Genomic DNA, 20,000 nt, shown 5'->3' on the forward strand with positions numbered 1-20,000 from the left:
CGACCCGGCCCCGCCGCCAGGGCCGGCGAGCCGCCCGAACCCATCTTCCGCCATCCGTCCTCGACAGATCCGTCTTCCGATCTCAGTCTGCCACCCCGAGGCTCGACATCCTGGGGATCACGCTCTCGAGCGAGGCGGCCCCGACCGTGACCGCACGCCGCCACCGGCTGCGGCTCGTGGGGAGAGGACGGGCGCGATAGGCTCTCCCGCACCACAGCTGCGGGGCTGGGGAAGCCGGGGCCGACCGGACGTCGCGCCCCCAACACCTTCCCCCCTTTGCCCCAAGGCTCACCACACCGCGGGGGCCGACCGCGCGCACACGCGACGCACGCACGCTCCGGTCCCCCCCACCTGCCGGACGCCCGGCGGGGCCCAGCGGGACCCTCCCCCAACTCGAAGGGGGGAGGCGCGGGCCGCGGTAGGCAACGAGCGGCACACGGCCCCACCGCGGGGCCGGCGCACCCGCCCCCGCCCCACCGCCCCCAGGGGGGAGGTGGGGGGCGGGATGTTCTGCCCACGCGCTCTTGGCAGCCTCCACGGCGGCCACTGCGCACTCGGGAGGGGCAGCAGCTGGGGGGTCCGATACCCCAAGGCTCCCTCTCGGATCGCTAGAGAAGGCTTTCTCATCGAGGGCTCGCCGCCCCTCACCCGGATCGTCTCTCTCCCTCGGGCCCACGGAGGCGCTCCACGAGCCACCAGTCCTCAGCTGGGGTGGGAGGGGTCTGCGGTACAGGTAGGCGGACCACCGACACAGGAGCGTCTGCGCGGCCGGGGCCAGCGCAGAGCCCCGCGTCCCGTCCCCTGCAAGGCCTCACCCGTCAGCCTCGACGACGAGGGGAACAGGCACGCCTCTCCTACCGCCTCGACCCCCCCCCCAAAAGAGAGCCCACTCACGGGACACACACACACCACCGCGGTGGGGACCCGAGGAGGACACCGGGGTTAAGGGAAACGACACCACCGCTCGGCCTCAGGCACCTGAGCGACGACCTGGAGCGCTCCAGGAGCACCACCGAGGATCCAACGAGGCACGCTCGCGCACCCACGCGGGGGGGCACAGCGCAGCAGCGGTACAGCCCTCCCCACCGCGGGGAGGGCCGCTCGCGGAGCACACGCCGGGAAGGCGAAGCGAGAGCATCTGCTGTGTCAGAAGACCCACGGCCCCCACTGACGCCACCCGAGGCGGGGGACAGGAGACCGAAGGTCAGGGCCAGAGGCCGCAACCCAGCCCCCGCCTTCCTCCCCCTCCCCGACGGCCAGGGGGAAAAAGTCAGGCGAGGGGCCCCGCGGACAGACCGAGAAGAGCAGACACGTTCACCGGGAACACCTGTCCCTCGTCTGGCACGGCTTAGGCCCGGCCCGGGAGAGCACGACCACACCACATCGATCGGATGAGCCAAGGTGGAGCGGGGGGAAGGCACGGCGAGGACAGTCACCAGAGGGGCCCGCTTTAAGCCTCACCGGCAACCTCCGCCCCCCACCTCGCCTCAGGCGAGAGCGGCCCACGACCCCAGGAGGTTCGAGAACGCCTGACACGTGGCACGGAGCCCACAGGGCGGGGGTCGCATCTCAGCCTTCACCGGGTGCCCGCAGCGGGGAGCGCACAGGGTAGAAGACCCACGGCGCCTCGCCCCGCCGCCCTCGGGTCGCCCAGAGACCGGAGGTGGCACCACGAGTCGGGTCAGCCAGACAACACCACACAGGAGCCGGCGCACAGGCCCAGGCGGGCGGCTCCAGCGGCAAGGGCCGAACCGGGGACCAGAGCTGGCGGCCCGAAGGCCCAGAGCCCCGCGTACATCCAGAGACCCAAAGTTTCCTCGGCGGCAGACACCGAAGCAGACCGTGTCAGCACTTACCTGGTGGTAAAAAAGGCCCATTAAGGGCGACGAAATGATAGCAGCCGACAGCGGGGCCCATCCACGACTCGCATGGAGGACCCCCGGAACCTTGGCCCGGCCACCTGTCCCCAGCGCTACCCCATAAACACCAGGCCCGGAGCTCTCGTGGCGGGGGGGGGGGGGGGGCGGGGGGGTGGGGGGAGTCATCTGGTCGACCGGGGGAAGGGGAGCAGGGGGAGGGGGCGCGCGATGGCCAAAGTGGGGGCGCGGACACCCACCAAGGGAGAGGGAGCTGGCCGGGGGCGCCCTCTCCCGCTTCGCCCACACGGGTAGGGGTACCGGTCCGTCGGAGTCTCCGAACGGGGATTTGGCTTCGATGAGCATCAAGAAACAAGAAGGAAGAACCGTCAGCGAGGCGCCTCCAACGAGACGAGCGGGCCCCGACCAGGGACCGCGCCCGGGCGGGACCCAGACCGTCCTAGATGGGGCACCCAGGACGGCCCGAGCCGGTCCCCACCTCCTGACCTGGGTTCAGGGAGGTGGGGAGGGGTGAGACAAAGTCGCATCCGACGACCGAGACCCACGAAGGCACGCTGAAGGGTCGGGCGCGCCCTCCCCGGCCACCCGCGGAAGCAGGGTCCGGTCCATCCACGTCTCCGGACCCATCGGGACTTTGAAAAAGAAACAGCATGTGTGCCAGGAGACGCCTCGGGCGACCGGACCCCACGGGTTGGGGGGGGGGGGGGGGGGCGGCCGCACACGCGCCCGCCTCTCCCCGTCAACCCTCACGACTCCGGCGGGCGGGTCCCCACCTCCGGAGCGGGGCCGAGGGCGAAGCACACGCTCCTGAGGGCGGCCCAGGAGGAGTCCGGACCGCCGAGCCCGAGTCCAGGCGCTCCGGGCAGGGAAGACCCTCTCCCTGCCCACCGCGGCGGCCCGGCCCAGGGAGGGTCCGGCCGGTCCTTCTCCGCGGCCACAGGGGCACGGGGAGATGCTGGTCGACCCGGTCCGGCCACCGCAGAGCCCGGCCCCGGAGCGCCGCGACGATCACCCTCCTCAGAAACCTAGAGAACCAATCTCCGGCGACAGCAGGACGTCCCTAGGCCTCGGCGCCACCGGGACTGTCGCCGCCAGCATAGCCGGTGTCTGAGAGCTCTGCCTCGGGCCCGGCGGCTGAGTCACAACCCTCCTGAAGGGCTCGCCGAAGCTCCGGAGGGGGAGGGACAATATACAAGCGGCCGCCAGGTGGCTCCCGACAACCGGCTCGAACGTCCCGAGGACGGGTCGCTGTCGCCGGCCGCCGGGGACGCCGCAGCGCCGGCCGCCCAAACGCCCGAGCTCGGCCCGGAGCCTCCGCCGCCGAGCGACGCGACGCGACGCGACGCGACCCCGGCCGCAGAGGAAGGGAGAGGAGCCGGGAGATCTCTCCCCTGGAGGCTGCCACGAAAGAGCCGCGATCCCCCCCCCCCCCCCACGCGATTCCAGGGTGGTGGGGGGACATTCCACGGAGACGCGGGCGGGCGGCGGGGGCTCGGGGCGGGGTGGGCGGAGAGAGGGGGCACCAGTGACATCCCAGGAACCCCCGGCCCCCGGCCCCCCGAAAGAGAGGGGCGGGAGGGAGGGAGGGAGAAAAGGAGGGAAGGAGGGAGGGAGGGAGGGAGGGAGGGAGGGACCGGCAAAGCGAAACCAGGCAAGCGCTGCTGGGAGAACAAAGCCGGACTTTCGAAAGCAGACACGGACACAGACACACAAGCCTAGGAGTAAGAAAGGAAAAGAAGGAGACACTCGGACCCCCAAGAAGAGAAAACAAAACTCAACCTGGGTAGAGACACCGTGACAAAGTCCAGAGACGACACACACAAGCATGCGCGGGTGGGTGGGGAAAGTGCACTAGAGGTCAGGAGAACATGGATTTCAACACCACTGGCCACAAACAGCGGAAAGGCGGACGGCCTGGGAGGTCTGGGGTGGCAGGGCTGCGGGGGGTGGGGGGTGGGGGGTTGGGGGGTTGCGGGGAGGGTGTGGGGGGGTGGTATTGAGGGGCGTGCTGGTGAGGAGGACGGAGTCCATAGGGATCCACTAAATAAACCCCGGGTCCCGTGACAACAGCCACCTCAATGAATACATAACTTTTTCACGTAGCTCAGAAACGAAATGAGACAAAACCACCAGGCAGGAAAGTCAACTCGTGGAACTGTCCTGGCAGCTTAAAAGTCAGAGAGAGAGAGGAGAGGGAGAGGGAGAGGGAGAGGGAGAGGGAGAGGGAGAGGGAGAGGGAGAGGGAGAGGGAGAGGGAGAGGGAGAGGGAGAGGGAGAGGGAGAACGCATACACATGTGCGTATACACGTGTACATATGTATACGCACACGTCATCGCGTCTATATATACGTGCACGCAGGCGTATAAACACACACGTACGAAGGGCATGCTCACGTACACGCACGTGTCTGTGTGCGCACGTGTATGCCTAGGCGTTTCTAGTGTGCGTGTATGCTTGCGTGTATATACGCAGAGGCATCTATACACATACGTACACGGATAGACACAGGCGTGAACACACATGCTCACATGTGCAGAGACGTCGGGATACATAGGCACACACACACACATACACGCGGACGTGTCAACGCATCTAGATGCACGTATAGTGTGTATACGTGTGATGTCTGCGCACAGGTGTGGATGCACGTCTATGCGTACCCGTACGTGCATGCTTGCATAGACACACATATCTGCGTGTGTATGTGCACACGTGTATGTACACACGTATACATACGTACGGACGCATACGCAGACGTCTACAGAGAGCGTATGTACGTCCACACAGACGCACGCGAGAATCTGTGCCTACATACACACGTGTGTATGTATACGTAGACGTGCACGCATGTACGTATGTACAGGTGCCCGTGTGCATCTAGAGTGCCTATACACAGATCGATGTGCATAGATGCACACACATGTATACGCATACGCAAACGCGCGTGTGTATACGTACATGTACATGTGCATCAGTGTATGTGTGCATGTATACCCATGTGTCTGCGTGGATGTCTACGTGCGCGCGTGTGTGGTGTGTGTATCTATGGGTGTACATTCGTACATATATATACTCACAGACACACACGTACATACCCGGGCGGAAACACACATCCGTGTGTGTGTGTGTGTGTGTGTGTGTGTGTGTGTGTGTGTGTGTGTCTGTCTGTCTGTCTGTCTGTCTGTCTGTCTGTCTGTCCGGGGAAAGCACAAGCATATTGCAAAAGGGGCTTTTCTGTCCAACACCGATCAAGGCGTCAGACACCTCAACCTCCAAAAGGGAAACAACCCCCGATGAGCGAAGTGGGCAGGAGGCCCGAACAGACCCCTTCCTTCCAAAGAAAGGTGGAACAGGCAGACACCCAGAAGCACAAGGTAGAACACACATCCACGGCAGGGCTGGGCTGGGCTGGGCTGGGCTGAGCTGGGGCTCCTGGGGGTGGGGGCGGGCTCACGGAAGCACCCCACCCCGGGGCGTTTCCCTGGACAATGATCCTTCTCATTCGGAGGGGAAAGGCCCAGGAGCCGGGAATCGCAATCACGACAGCAAGTTCGAACCATCAGAGGACAGTGGCTCCTGATGGATCGAACGCGTTTTTTCTGCAGCTGAGAAAACTGTGGGCGGACTCAGAGAGATCCGATCTCATCCCCTGGCGCCTCACAGACAGAGAAACCACATCCCTAGGGAAAAGAGTCCTGCGATGTACACTCCCCCAAAGATTCCCCCATTCGACCCAACCCAGCAACTCCACAGGGTGCCCACGGAGGGAAGGGACAAAGAAGATACGGATGTGTGCATGTGTGGGATCGACCCCTATACCTAGGTCGACTTCCGTACACACATCATGATAGAACTCTGTCTGTGTGCCTATGCCTGGATCTATTCACGTGCACGCGTGCTCACGCGCATGCAGACAGACACACACACACACAGAGGAATGGGACTCAACCACCAGAAGGGAATGAAATCTCACAGTCTGCAGGAACCTGGAGAGACCTTTAGAGGGTATTATGCTACATGAAATACCTCAGATCAGTCGTTTCCATGCAGAACCTACCAAACCATACACGGTGAACAGAACCGAACCAAACAGAAACAGGCTCAGACATACTACAAAGGAACACACCGGGGCGGGGGGGGCGGGGCGGGGGGGCGGGGGTGAGGAGAGAGTGAGTGAGTGCCCCTGGCGAGGGAGACAGACGAAGTGGTGCAACCTTCCACTTATGAAATACATGAGTCACGGGCACGTCATCACACCAAATGTCATTTGCCGTGACACCAGGTGGTGACGGACAGTCACTAACTAGATGTATCCTGGTGATGGCTGTGTCATGTGCTACACTAAAACATCGTCTGTACAGCTGAAAATTAAAGGGGGGAACGACCCCCCCCCCCAAAGAAAAAGGAAAGGAAGAAGGAAGGAAGGAAGGAAGGAAGGAAAGAAGGCAAAAGTAAACGTTGGCAGTCAGTTAGACGTCCGTTTGAGAAGAGTGGGACTTGTGTGTGTGTGTGTGGGGGGGGGGGGGGGGGAGAAACTAGGGTGAGGAGGAGGAGGAGGAGGAGGAGGAGCAGGAGGAGGAGAAAGAAAAGGACCCGATTGCCTTGAGGGGGAGGAGGAGATGAAAGATCCCAAGAGTGGACAGGACGGTCAGGTGAGTGCCATAGGGAAAGGAAACGAAGCCAAGCAACCGAACACACTGCCAACGGTGGTTTTGTTCAGTCCAAGATCAAGATGGGGACAGCACGGTGTCCTCCAGCACACAGCGACACACAGGCCTCACTCGGCAGGGGGAGTTGGGGATAACCCTGAACGCCGAAGCGGACAAAAGAAGCCGTCACGTTCATCCATGGCTGAAAAGTACCATGGTCCCACGACATTCCAAACTCCTCTCAAACCATTGAAAGACTCTCTCCCTCACTCGCCGTTCAAAATGTAGAGAACAGGAAAGGAGCGAAACGATGGTGGGTGGCTGGCTGGCTGGCTGGATTTCCGTGATGGTGTGATTAGGGAACACATGGACAGAAAAGCATCCGATTCACTTGTGTAAAGAATCTCTCTTGCCTTCTCGGCCTGGTGTCTTTCCTCTGTCTGGATGATTCCCCTCCCCCACCCCACCCCCCCCCCACTCCCAGCTTGAAGATCAGCCTCCAAAACGAAGCCCTTTGTGCTCTCCAGGTCCCGCCGCCACGATCTCTTTGGAGCGCCCTTCCGAAGGGGAACGTTTTCATCCACGTCATCGCCCTGAGACAGCTTCAGCCTGTCCCTCCCCCCCCCCCCACCCACCCCCCCCCACTCCACCCCAAGCCCCCCGCCCACCCCCCCTCTCTCCCTCCTGCTCCTCTTCCCCCTCCTCTGAACTGTCGAGCTCCCCTCGCGCTGGCCTCTCACCCCACACGGTGGCAGTGTTGGCCTAGGTATGCTCAGGTGTCTCCTAACCGCATCCGAGTGGACTTGCACTGTTTCTCAGCTGCGTCGTTCAGGGACCATGTTTTTCCTGGCCTTTTCCGCGGGTGGGGGAGACCCGGACGGGCCGGGGCCAGGCGGGGTGGGGGAGCCTGCGTGTGGGGGGAAGGGTGGGGGCAGAGAGGAGGAGGAGGAGGAGGAGGAGGAGGAACAGGAACACAGCTCCCCAGCGCCAGTGTGTGCCTGCGGCCTGGAAAAGAGATCACGCACCAGGCTGGCTCCGAAAAGGGGATCGATCGGTCAGGAGACCGGGCACGTTTGTGCTTCGCCGAGTCCCTGCAGATCGGACAGGCAGTGGCAAGTGTGGGGCTTCCCACACTTAGAACTGTTCACCCATCGTGGACACAGGCGTCTGGCACACCGGGGGTTAGGCTCTCGGTGCGATCGATGTCCACAAGCCGTAGCCACTGAAACGTGTGCACCCTGGAGCCGCCGCCGCCGTGCAGAGGGAGATCTCATCCGGCTCCGCGGGTCCTTCCCGTGAGTAGGCCGGGATCTCGGGAAGCACAGACATCCAGAGCATTGAGTGAACCTGACCGTCACGCTTTCCGAGTCCAAGTGAACCCGAAGGGAGGGTCCCTCACGTGTGGGTTTGTCTCTCCATCGGAGGCATCCTCTCTTGGAGCCGATTAGGGTGCCGCGGGCCCCGTGGAGCAGAGAGGACAGAGAGTTCCCTTCGGTCCCCTGCTCCTCCCACGGGCGCGCACGGGCACGCTCCCCAACGGTCCTAGGAACATCCTGCCCCAGAGGAGCGTGCCGGCCGGCCACAGCCCACCTACAACGGAGGCGTCCGTGTCCGTCCGTGTCCGTCATCCTCGTCCAGAGTCCCCCGTCTGCCTGCCCTCGCCTTCGCGCCTGGCACTGTCCGTCCATTCTGTAGGTTCATATCGAACCTGCCCGGAGCCCGGCGGCATCTTCCCGGATCAGGGATCGATCGAAAACACCCTGTCCCCTGCCTCATCGGCAGGTGGATTCTTCACCACTGGACCACCAGGCAGGGAAGTCCCTTCACAGCCTTCTAAACTCATCTACCCCGAAACAGTCCACGTCGTCCTCCAACTCATTGGACCATCACGACTGAAATGAAGGAAAATATGTGCGTTCGAGAATGTCTTCACTCCTCAGTGCTTCTTGCTTTAGAACCACCAAGGCATCTCTCTCTCTCTCTCTCTCTCTCTCTCTCTCTCTCTCTCTCTCTCTCTCACACACACACACACACACACACACACACACGAACAGAGGTGGGCTCATAGTCCAAAAGAAACCAACGTTTGTGTGTATCCATCCCACTTGCTGTGGCTGTCGTGCCGTCGCTCATCAAAGAAGCTGATCTGATACGGAATCCGATGTCTTCTTCTCTAGGACACGTCGAGAGGCAGCAAGCGTGCCGGTGTGTGAGCACCGAAGGTCAACCCGGCATGATGGAGCCCGGCCAGGTGTGTGCTCAGAGGCCCACCTAGATTCGAACTCCAGTTCCCGGAGGGGAGCGGTGGGAACAGGAGTGTGGACTGCGAGTCCAATCCTCACCTTACAAAAAGGCAAAATCATCCCCTTCCTCCCTTATCGGCGTCTGCACGGCTCCTCCTGGACTCAGGGATCCCATCGAAAGGACGTCCAGGTTGTGTCCTTCTCCCTGGCCCGATCGTTTCGAACCTCTCCAAGAAAAAGCGGTGACGTCAAGAGATCCGTCTTGAGTTCGGGACTGGGGCTTCCCCGGGGGCCCCGTGGTCAACGATCCCGTGCCCATGCAGGAGACGTGGGTTTCGCCCCCGGTCCGGGAAGAGCCCACACGCTACCCATACGCCTCGGTGATGGAGTCTGTGCTCCAGATCCTGGCCGCTGCGAGTGTTGAGCCCACACCCAGCAGCCACTGAAGCCCACGTGCCCCGGCGCCCCTGCCCCCCAAGAGGAACCACAGCCACGAGAAGCCCAGACACACGACCGTAGAGCGACCCCCTCTCTCCACAGAGAGAGAACAGCTTGCACGGCCACGAAGACACACAGAGCACGCCCCCACAGACATCAAATACGTCCAATGATCGTCGAGCGAGACGGCCTGCCTGAGATCGGACGCGAGCGGCCAATACCTAGTCCCGTCACTCGGGAAGCTCCCCGAATCTTCTGTCGATACACATAAAGAAACCCTAGCTCACTGTGCCATGGGCAGCGCGGGGAGCTCTCCGTACAGTGCCGAGAGCACCGTGGAGACGTGACCCGTGGGCACCGTGAGCGTGACTGTTCTCACGAAGTCCCTCACAGTCCGGGCCCTGGAGATCGGCCCACGCGGACCTGCAGGCGATGGTCGGCCATCCCTCTCGGCTCCCTGCGCGCTCACGGGTCCAGGTGTGCCGTGCCCCCAGCATCCGCTCGCATCTTCTCGGCCTGTCTCCCCCGTGCCGCTCCACTGACTTGGAATCCTTCTCCCCTCTCGTCTCGTCTGACACGTTTTCTTTCCTGTTCGACCATGTCTGGCTCCCCGGGCACCACTTCCCGTCGTTCTTCTCGTCTCACCGCCCTCGTCTCGTGGAAATCATTCTCTGGGTCTCCGCTCTGTTCCCTAAGGACTCTGTCATCCCTCCACTCATCTGGGGATCGACTGGCACCTAGGCAACCCCGGTCCGTGACAACCGTGGTTCCGTGTCTATCGAATGACATGCCGACCGCAGGGGGGCTCGTGGACGCGTACGAGCCGTGGAAAGCTGGCACCGGGGAATCATCCCGAGGACACACCCTCCGGTTCCACGGTGCTCACGGGAGCGTTTGGGTCGTCGTCGTCGTCGTCGCCGTATTCCCTAAGACGTACGCAGTCGCGTGGATTCAAACGGCGTCTATTGGGAAAGCACGGATCGCTCCCCGGATCACCGGAGAAGGCCACGGCAACCCACTCCAGTCCTCTCGCCTGGAAACTCCCATGGGCGGAGGAGCCCGGTAGGCCACGGTCCACGGGGTCGGGAAGAGTCGAACACGACCGAGCGACTTCCCTTCCCCTTTTCCCTTCCACGCATCGGAGAAGGCCGTGGCAACCCACTCCAGTGTTCTCGCCTGGAGAATCCCAGGGACAGGGGGGGAGCCTGGCGGGCTGCCGGCTGTGGGGTCGCACAGAGTCGGACACGACGGAAGCGACTTAGCGGCAGCCGCAGCAGCAGCAACCGGATCACCTCAGAAGGACTTAGACACGAGTCTCGGTGGAGAGAGGATGGATCCTGCCAACCATCTCACTTCTGGGTAGACCTCGAAAGAAAATAAAACCTGAAACTCGCAGAGAGAGGCCTGCACCCCCAGGTCCATCGCAGCATCCATTCACAAGAGTCAAGATGGGGACCCAGCCCAAGTGTCCATCAAGGGAAGACTAGATCAAGAAGATACACGATCCAGGTAGAGATCGATCGATAGGGAGATCTAGGTGTCCCAGGTAGCCCCAGGAATGAACACAGTCTTACATCGTGATCGCATGGATGGGACTTAGGGAGTGATGCCCAATGAAGAAGTCAGGTAGAGAAAGAAAAAGAGTTTCTCCTGTCACTGACATGCCATGCAAGGCCACCTAAAACAATGAAAACGATCATCACAGAGCGGCTGGGGGAGGGAGACATGGGAAGATGCCGATGTAACGGCGGGCGGGGGAACTTCACGGATAAGGTACATATATACTGTCTACGTCACAAAGAGCACGGTGATTCTAAAGAATAGTATTGGTATTATCGTCGTCTCATATTCGGAGAAGGCAACGGCACCCCACTCCAGTCCTCTTGCCCGGAAAATCCCGTGGACGGAGGAGCCCGGTAGGAGCCCGGTAGGCCGCAGTCCACGTTGTCGCACAGAGTCGGACACGACGGAGCGACTTCCCTTCCCGTTTTCCCTTTCACGCCTTGGAGAAGGACATGGCAACCCACCGCAGTGTTCTTGCCTGGAGAACCCCAGGGACGGGGGTGCCCGGCGGGCTACCGTCTACGGGGTCGCACAGATTCGGACACGACGGAAGCGACGCAGCAGCAGCAGCAGCAGCAGCAGCAGCAGCAGCATTATCCTATTCGAAAGTCGCCATGACCGTGGACATGACGCATTCACTTCCCGTACAATGGAAGAAGGACACGGCAACCCACTCCAGTAGTCTTGCCTGGAAAATTCCATGGACGGAGGAGCCTGGTAGGCTACAGTCCGTGGGGTCGCAAAGAGTCCAGCACGACTGAGTGACTTCACTTTCTTTCGCATACAGTCATGGCATGTATGGGTTGTGGTCAAGCTATGAGCTACCGCTTGGGTGGTCATGAATGATTCTTTTGCAACAGACAGGTGCATCAAGTCACCATTCTGTACACGTTAGAACAGAGGATGTTGTATGTCCTTAACGAAGAACATTCTATTTCAATACACCGGGACATGACACACATAACATCACCTAGTTTTATTATCTTTCAATGAATGGTCAGTATTGGCTGCACGCCAAAAAAAAAAAAAAAAAAAAAAAAAGGAAAGAAAGAAAAAAAAGAAAGCTTTATTGTGTGTGTGGGGGGGGGGGGGGGTGGGGGGTGGGGTGGGGGGAGGGTCTTAGATATTGCCATGCAGGGACACAGATTTCAATAAAACCCAGGGAATGTTCCACAGGAAAGAGTCAGGGGCCTAGAAAGCTGAACCTCGTGAGGTTGTCAAGCCAGCTGAGAGCAATTAGGATTTGCTGTCATGCAACAAGGGACATGTTTCTTCTTCCAGGGTAGACGGTCACAAGGTATTTAGGGAAAGGGGAGGGTGTGAGAGGTATCTTGAATTTCGGGAACACTGTTTCCTTAGATGATCTGGAGGCCTCTGGGACCCAGTCAGTGCTCCAAGTGGACATTCCATCCAGACTGAGACACACGGACCTCTTCCTCGATGGCCTCCCCTCTCTATTTGGGGGAGCTCTCTCGGCCACGCTGATTCCACTTGGATGTGTCTTTCCCACGTCACACCCTTTGGCATTCAAAGATATCCTTCCATCGTTTTCTAAAGAGACCCGGTGTATGTATCTTTGGAGCGATGATGAGCATCAGACACGATCCCTCTCCGTGGCGCGGTTTCGGGCACGACACACCAAGACGGGGACACATACATTCCACGTCCCTCTCGGCCATCGAGAGAGGCCGTGTACGGCACGTGATGCCACGGGACCGGTGAGGTCCTCGGGTTCAGCCCTCCCTCGACTTGGCTGTGGTCTTTGGTTTTGTTCTGTTCCGTGTGTGCTTTCTGACCCACGTGATCTCTCCGGATAGGGCACCCCATCCAAGCTCAAACCCATCGAGTCTGTGTGACTCCTATTCACGCATCAGGTGGGGATATCGACGCCCTCCACGTGGATCCATCACAATCGCCGTTCTGGGTTCAGGAGGATCCTGTTGTGTGTTCTGGGCGCGCTACGTGCTGTCCGTGTGAACTGTGGAATGAGGTTCGTGACATTGAACAGGAGACAGGGATCAAGACCATCCCCATGGAAAAGAAATGCCACAAAGCAAAATGGCTGTCTGGGGAGGCCTTACACATAGCTGTGAGGAGAAGAGAAGCGAAAACAGAGGAGAAAAGGAAAGATACACACATCTGAATGCAGAGTTCCAAAGAATAGCAAGAAGAGATAAGAAAGCCTTCTTCAGCGATCAATGCAAAGACATAGAGGAAAAGCACAGAATGGGATAGACTAGGGATCTCTTCCAGAAACTCAGAGATACCAAAGGAACATTTCATGCAAAGATGGGCTCGATACAGGACAGAAATGGTATGGACCCAACAGAAGCAGAAGATATTCAGAAGAGATGGCAAGAATACACAGAAGACCCTTACAAAAACGATCTTCACGACCCAGATAATCACGATGGTGTGATCCCTGACCTAGAGCCAGACATCCTGGAATGTGAAGTCAAGTGGGCCTTAGAAAGCATCACTACGAACAAAGCTAGTGGAGGTGATGGAATGCCAGTGGAGCTCTTCCAAATCCTGAAAGATGATGCGGTGAAAGTGCTGCACTCAATATGCCAGCACATTTGGAAAACTCAGCAGTGGCCACAGGACTGGAAAAGGTCCGTTTTCATTCCGATCCCAAAGAAAGGCAATGCCAAAGAATGCTCACACGACCGCACACTTGCACTCATCTCACACGCTAGTAGAGTCATGCTCAAAATTCTCCAAGCCAGGCTTCAGCAATATGTGCACCGTGAACTTCCTGATGTGCAAGCTGGTTTTCGAAAAGGCAGAGGAACCAGAGATCCGATTGCCAACCTCCGCTGGATCATGGAAAAAGCAAGAGAGTTCCAGAAAAGCATCTATTTCTGCTTTCTTGACTATGCCAAAGCCTTTGACGGTGTGGATCACAGTAAACTGTGGAAAATTCTGGAAGAGATGGGAATACCAGACCACCTGACCCGCCTCTTGAGAAATCTGTACGCAGGTCAGGAAGCAACAGTTCGAACTGGACATGGAACCACAGACTGGTTCCAAATAGGAGAAGGAGCTCGTCAAGGCTGTCTATCGTCACCCTGTGTATTTAACTTATACGCAGAGAACATCATGAGAAACGCTGGACTGGAAGACACACACGCTGGAACCAAGATTGCCGGGAGAACTATCAATCACCTCGGATGTGCAGATGACACCACCCTCATGGCAGAAAGTGAAGAGGAACTCAAGAGCCTCTTGATGACAGTGAAAGAGGAGAGTGAAAAAGTGGGCTTAAAGCTCCACATTCAGAAAACGAAGATCACGGCATCCGGTCCCATCACTTCATGGGAAATAGATGGGGAACCAGTGGACACGGTGTCAGACTTTATTTTTCTGGGCTCCAAAATCACTGCAGATGGTGACTGCAGCCATGAACTTAAAAGACGCTTACTCCTTGGAAGGAAAGTGATGACCCACCTAGATAGCATATTCCAAAGCAGAGACATTCCTTTGCCAACAAAGGTTCGTCCAGTCAAGGCTACGGTTTTTCCTGTGGTCATGTATGGATGTGAGCGTTGGACCGCGAAGAAGGCTGAGCGCCGAAAGAATGGATGCTTTTGAGAGAATGGTGGTGTTGGAGAAGACTCCTGAGGGTCCCTTGGACCGCAAGGAGATCCAACCAGTCCATTCTGAAGGCGACCAACCCAGGGATTTCTTCGGAAGGACTGATGCGAAAGCTGAAACTCCAGTCCTTTGGCCACCTCATGCGAAGAGTTGACTCATTGGAAAAGACTCTGATGCTGGGAGGGATTGGGGGCAGGAGGAGAAGGGGACGACAGAGGAGGAGATGGCTGGATGGCATCACTGACTCCATGGACGTGAGTCTCAGTGAACTCCGGGAGTTGGTGATGGACAGGGAGGCCTGGCGTGCCGCGCTTCATGGGGTCACCAAGAGTCGGACACGACTGAGCGACTGATCTGATCTGATCTGATCTGATGTGCTGTCCGTGATCTCACGTGCCTTTCGGGCATGGGTGATGGAGACGGACACCAAGCGGCAGGGCGGCCATCTGGCATCTCGGCCTAGAGCGGTTTCACAAGTGACATCTCAGAACCGGGGCTGAGACAGCCATCCCTCCCCGGGCCCCCCTCGGTGGCCGGGATGGGGGTGGGGTGGGGGAGTGTGAGGTTAGGGAGACGGGAGTGGGGGGGCTGGGCTAAGGGTCGGGGTCGGGGGGGGGGGGGGCGGGGGGGGGCGGCGCGCGAGGCGAGGGGACCGTCCCAGTCCCCCTGAGAAGTGAAGGCAGGTTCCGTCCCCCTGAGAACTTCCTGCCTTCAGGCGTGTGAGAGGCGTAGGTTTCTCTCCAATCCACGGCCACGCATCATTTTCCGCCCTGTTCAAAAACACAGACAAAAAACGTATTTGTTTATCTCGGCTTGTTTTCTGGCCGAGGCCAAAGACCTCTTCAAGCGTGTCCAAAGGGTCTGACAGGATGGGAGGGTGCAGGTCAATCCATGTGTCAAGAGATCCAGAGAACCTGTCACAACTGTGACTCGGGCGTTTTTCAGAAACAGGCCCATCTGGATGTATTCCCTGGACAGGAGTCACCCCAGAAGTTTCCTTGAAGGGATCGAGTTGCAGGAGTCGGGGTCGTGGCCCCGCCGCCGCCGCCGCCGCCGCCGCCGCCGCCGCCGCCGCCGCCAAAGGGCCCCCTCAGCCCGGCAGGCCGGCAGGCCGGCAGGCCGGCAGGCCAGCAGGCCCTGCAGGCAGGGGCTATTGTCTGTGGGCCCCACCCCCACCTTCCCCCACCCTCCCCCTGCAGGGCCTCGCCGGATAGCTTCATTCAAATGCAGAAAGCTTTCCAGTCAAGTCAGAGCCTCTGACTTCGCCTCGAGCTTCTCTCTATTGAATGGTGATCCGCCCCACCCAGCCATTCCATGTCTCCACCTTGAGACGGCCCCTTCGGCACCGCGCGGAGGAAGGGGGCTGGGGGGTGGGGAGGGAGGCCGAGGGACAGATTCGCCTCGTGTCAGGCCAAAGGAGTCTCCTCCTTTTGGTAACCCAGGAAACCCCGCTCACGCGTGTGAGGATCACGGACGTGCGTGGAAACAGCCACCGTCCCTTGACATCTTCCCCTCCGTGGGAGGAGGTTTTCCTCCCTGCCTGCCTTCAGAGGGACAGAAAAGGAGGGAGGGGCAGAGCGTTCCTCTGGCGCTGGCCGGCTCTTAAGTCACTTGACTCCAAAACACTCCACAGGGCACGGAGGTTCACGTGCAGTGGGGTGGGGTGGGGTGGGGTGGGGTGGGGTGGGGTGGGGACGGCGGCCTACTCCGGACCCCACCAGTTTTCCCTCCTCTTGACACTTGCCTGGAACCCATGAAAAGCTGAGCTGGTGACTGTGTGTGTGAGTGCGTGCATGTACGCGTGTACATGAGAGACGGCGCGTGTGCGTGTGCGTGTGCATGGACGTGAGAGAAAAAGAAAGGAAAAAAAAAAAAAAAAAATCCAGAAGGAAGGAAGGAAGGAAGGAGGGAAGGAGGAGGGAGGGACGAAATAGGTTAGTTCGTAGGGGCCTCCGTGTCATGGCAAGAGTTTCTGAGCACAGATCCTCCGTTCAGGGAAACAGTGATCGTATCTCCTCTCAGGAGGCCGTGATGTCGATGGACGGGTGCGGGAAAGCAGGCCTGGGGTGCAAGCCATCAGGTTTTGTGTGTGTGTGTGTGTGTTTTTTTCCCTCAGAGGCACTTGTAGGGAAACCAAGGAAACACACAGGTTCATCCCTGGAGCGGATTCGAGAAACCAGTCGGCAGAGGGAGAGGCAGTCTAGGAGGCTGATTTTTAGACGTCAGGGTCGGGCCCTGGAGCGGGTTGCCATGTCCTTCTCCAGGAGGCCTTCCTGGCCCGGGGATGGAACCCGGGTCTCCTGCATCGCAGGCAGACTCTTGACCGTGTGAGCCACCAGGGAAGCTCCGTCAGAAACATTCACCAAGTCCTCTAGCTTCCATCCGCAGGGCTTCAGGCACAGGGCCTTTTGAGTTCTCCGTCAGAAGGGCAAGAGAACATGGGACGTTGGTCCCTCCCCCCCGAGAGAGGGTTGTTTGATAACGGAGGCAGCTCGGAACACTTCAGGCTCCAGTCCCCCTCTCGGGTGAAGAACCACACGCAAAGCAACACACACACACACACACACACACACACACACACACACACACACACACACACACACATATATATAGGACACGACTCTCCTATCCGGAAGTGTGTACCCCCGTTTCACGGAAACATCCTCTGGGCCCCTAAGGAACGTGTGGCAATCACTCTGGCCAAGGAGATAAGAATCCTCCACGGAGAGTTTCTGAAGTCTGGAAGGACCAGGTCGAGAGAAAAAGAGAGACGATTCCCTTCTGCTGAGAGGGGTGCTGTATGAAGCGACCAAGGGGATGTCCATCTTTCCAAATTCCCATTTTAAACCTCGTGTCCTTTTCGGTCCTTTGTTTTTCCCTTTGTATCTGGAAAGCAACAGGTGGAACGGTAGGTCCTTTCATTATTTTCTTTCTTTCTTTCTCTCTTTCTTTCTTTCTTTCTTTCTTTCTTTTTCCTGCCTGCCTGCCTGCCTGCCTGCCTGCCTGTCCGCCCGCCCGTCCCTCCATCTGTCTTCTCTCTGTCTCTCTCGCTTTTCACTCAGGTTAGGGAATTAAAAAAAAAAAAAAAAAAGAGGACTCTGTATTTCTGCAGGTCAGGAAGCAACAGTGAAAACTAGACGTAGAACCCAACAGGCTGGTTCCAAATAAGGGAAAGGAGTCCATCAAGGCTGTCTATCGTCACCCTGCTTACTGAATGTACACGCTGAGTACACATCATGAGGAGCGCTGGGCTGGATGAAGCACAAGCTGGAATGAAGATGGCCGGGAGACATATCCATCCCCTCAGATATGCACACGACAGCACCCTCACGGCAGAAATGAAGCCCAGGGTGGGTTTCCAAAGTCGTGTTCGTTTCAGGTGTTCAGTCTTTTCCCTTGGAGAGGTTCATGCAACATCATACGTCTACTTTCCCGTGCTGGCATAGTATATAGTAGGTGCTTGTGGATTCTTTGGATGTACAGTTTATGTGTCCATGTGCAACCAGCCCTCCTAAGTGGACCGTCCTGCCCTTCCTCCCCCCGCCCCAGCCCCCCCCCCCCCCCCCCATCCTCTTTTCCTCAAGAAGTCAGGCATCCACTTCAGCCTCCTGTTCCTCAGTTCATCCAACCCCATGGAGGAAGTCATTCCTCCAGTTTTTCCATCGGTTCTCTACACCTCGCCTGATGGTGGCGGGTGACTGGAAGACTGACAGTTCTGAAGAACTTTGCAAGAGCTTTGGGTGAAGCGTGTCCATCAGTAAAGACCATGGAAGGTATGCCCCACGTGGCAAACACCATTGCTTTGAGTTGTGGTCGGTTTGCCTGGCTTCAGTGAGGGACGGAAGGGAGGCTTCCACCTTCCACAGAGAAAGCTATCCCTAGCGTACCAAGGACGTTTGACAACCCCCCGCCACCCCAGGTTACAGGCGCGACAGGTCAGACTGTAGCAATCATCATGTCCAGGGTGTATTTACAACAGGCAGACTCATCTTAAAGGCACTCTGTCCTGTGAAGGTGGAGGGAGGGGAGCGAGAGGCAGAGGGACGACGACAGAGGAAGGAAGGAGAAAAAGAGGGGACAGGAACACACAGAGTGGGGCGGGGTGGGGGGGGGTGAGGCATGTGTGGCGTGTCTGTGACATGCCCAGGTGGTGTTCCGTGGGTGGAGAGTGTGCGGCCCTGTGTGTGTGTGTGTGTGTGTGTGTGTGTGTGTGTATGGGGGGGGGGGGGGGGTAGGTGTGTGGTGTGAGTGTGTTGTGTATAGCTGCCACGGGGGGCCGTGTGGGCGGCATGGGTGTGTGCGTGTGGCGTCCGCCTGTGGGTGCGGGGGCAGAGACAGAGGCCGAGAGACACAGCCAGGCAAAGGACAACGCAGTGTGTGTGTTGGGGGGGCGGGGAGGGGGTGGTGGGGGTGGGTGGTGTGTGGCCGGTGTGAAGGGCCCTGCGTGTGTGTGGGCGGGCTGTGTGTGTGGTGTGGGCGGCATGGGTGTGTGCGTGTGGCGTGCGCCTGTGGATGCGGGTCTGGGGGGGCGGGGTCAGAGACAGAGGCCAAGAGACACAGCCAGGCAAAGGACAACAAAGTGTGTGTGTGGGGGGGGGGGGGGGGGGCGGGGCGGGGCCGGGGGGGGGGGGGAGGTGTGTGTGTGTGTGGCCAGGTGGGGGGGAGGTGTGTGTGGTGTGGGGGTGGCGGGGCGGGGTGTGAGAGTGTGTGTGTGTGTGTGCGCGCGCGCGTGCGTGTGGGCATGCATGTGGTGTGTGGGCAGAGGCAGAGCGTCACATCCAGGCATAGGACAACGCTGTGTGTGTGTGTGTGTGTGTGTGTGCGCGCGCGTGGGCGTGCGTATGTGTGTGGTGTGGGCCGGGTGTCTGTGTGTTGGGGGGGGGGGGGCGAGGCAGTGTGTGGCGTTGTGGCATGCTCAGGTGGTAGTGCGTGGGTGGTGTGTGTGGCCGTGTGAGTGTTTTGGGGTGGGGGGGGGTTGGTGTGTGGTGTGGGTTTGTTGTGTATAGGTGCCACGGGGGCGCGTGTGGGCCGCATGGGTGTGTGCGTGTGGGGTGCGCCTGTGGGTGCGGGGCGGCAGAGACAGAGGCCGAGAGAGACAGCCAGGCAAAGGACAACGCTGTGTGTGTGTGTGTGGGTGTGTGGGTGTGGTGTGAAGGGCCCTGCGTGTGGGCGGGGTGTGTGTGTGTGGTGTGGGCGGCATGGGTGTGTGTGTGTGGCGTGCACCTGTGGGTGCAGGGGCAGAGACAGAGGCCGAGAGACACAGCCAGGCAAAGGACAACAAAGTGTGTGTGGGGGGGCGGGGGGCGGGGCGGGGGAGGTGTGTGTGGTGTGGGGTGGCGGGGCGGGGTGTGAGAGTGTGTGTGTGTGTGCGCGCGCGCGCGTGCGTGTGGGCATGCATGTGGTGTGTGGGCAGAGGCAGAGCGTCACAGCCAGGCAAAGGACAACGCAGTCTGTGTGTGTGTGTGTGGTGTGTAGGGCCCTGCGTGGGTGTGGTGGGGGAGAGGGTGTGCGTGTGGGGGGCGGGGTGTTCATGGGCTGTGTGTGTGTGGGGGGGGGGGGATGCGTGTGTGTGCACGCCGTGTGGGGGTGGGGGGTGTGTGGGTGTGGGGGGGTGTGTGTGTGTGTATGGGGG

General features: G+C 59.4%; 2 long non-coding RNA genes across 3 annotated transcripts in view; both read right to left on the reverse strand.

Annotated features, from left to right (window-relative positions):
* LOC147377183 (uncharacterized) overlaps nt 1–3,709 on the reverse strand; it is a 24,064-nt gene extending 20,355 nt beyond the window's left edge. Inside the window, exon 1 of the long non-coding RNA XR_015136098.1 lies at nt 3,657–3,709. This is a non-coding gene — a long non-coding RNA (uncharacterized LOC147377183). The remainder of the gene's footprint in view (nt 1–3,656) is intronic.
* A 10,406-nt stretch (nt 3,710–14,115) lies between these two features.
* LOC147377187 (uncharacterized) overlaps nt 14,116–20,000 on the reverse strand; it is a 24,138-nt gene continuing 18,253 nt past the window's right edge. The window contains exons 2-3 of one of the 2 annotated variants that reach the window (XR_015136107.1): nt 15,078–15,138; nt 14,116–14,827 (exon numbers count right to left, since the gene is read on the reverse strand). This is a non-coding gene — a long non-coding RNA (uncharacterized LOC147377187). Of the gene's footprint in view, nt 14,828–15,077; nt 15,175–20,000 lie in introns of those variants that run through there. The other variant, XR_015136104.1, reaches the window with a different exon arrangement.

The sequence above is a fragment of the Bos grunniens genome, chromosome 2, assembly GCF_055505025.1.
Source record: "Bos grunniens cultivar Pamir isolate PY7600 chromosome 2, Bosgru_T2T1.0, whole genome shotgun sequence".
In the NCBI taxonomy this organism is placed as follows: Eukaryota; Metazoa; Chordata; class Mammalia; order Artiodactyla; family Bovidae; genus Bos; species Bos grunniens.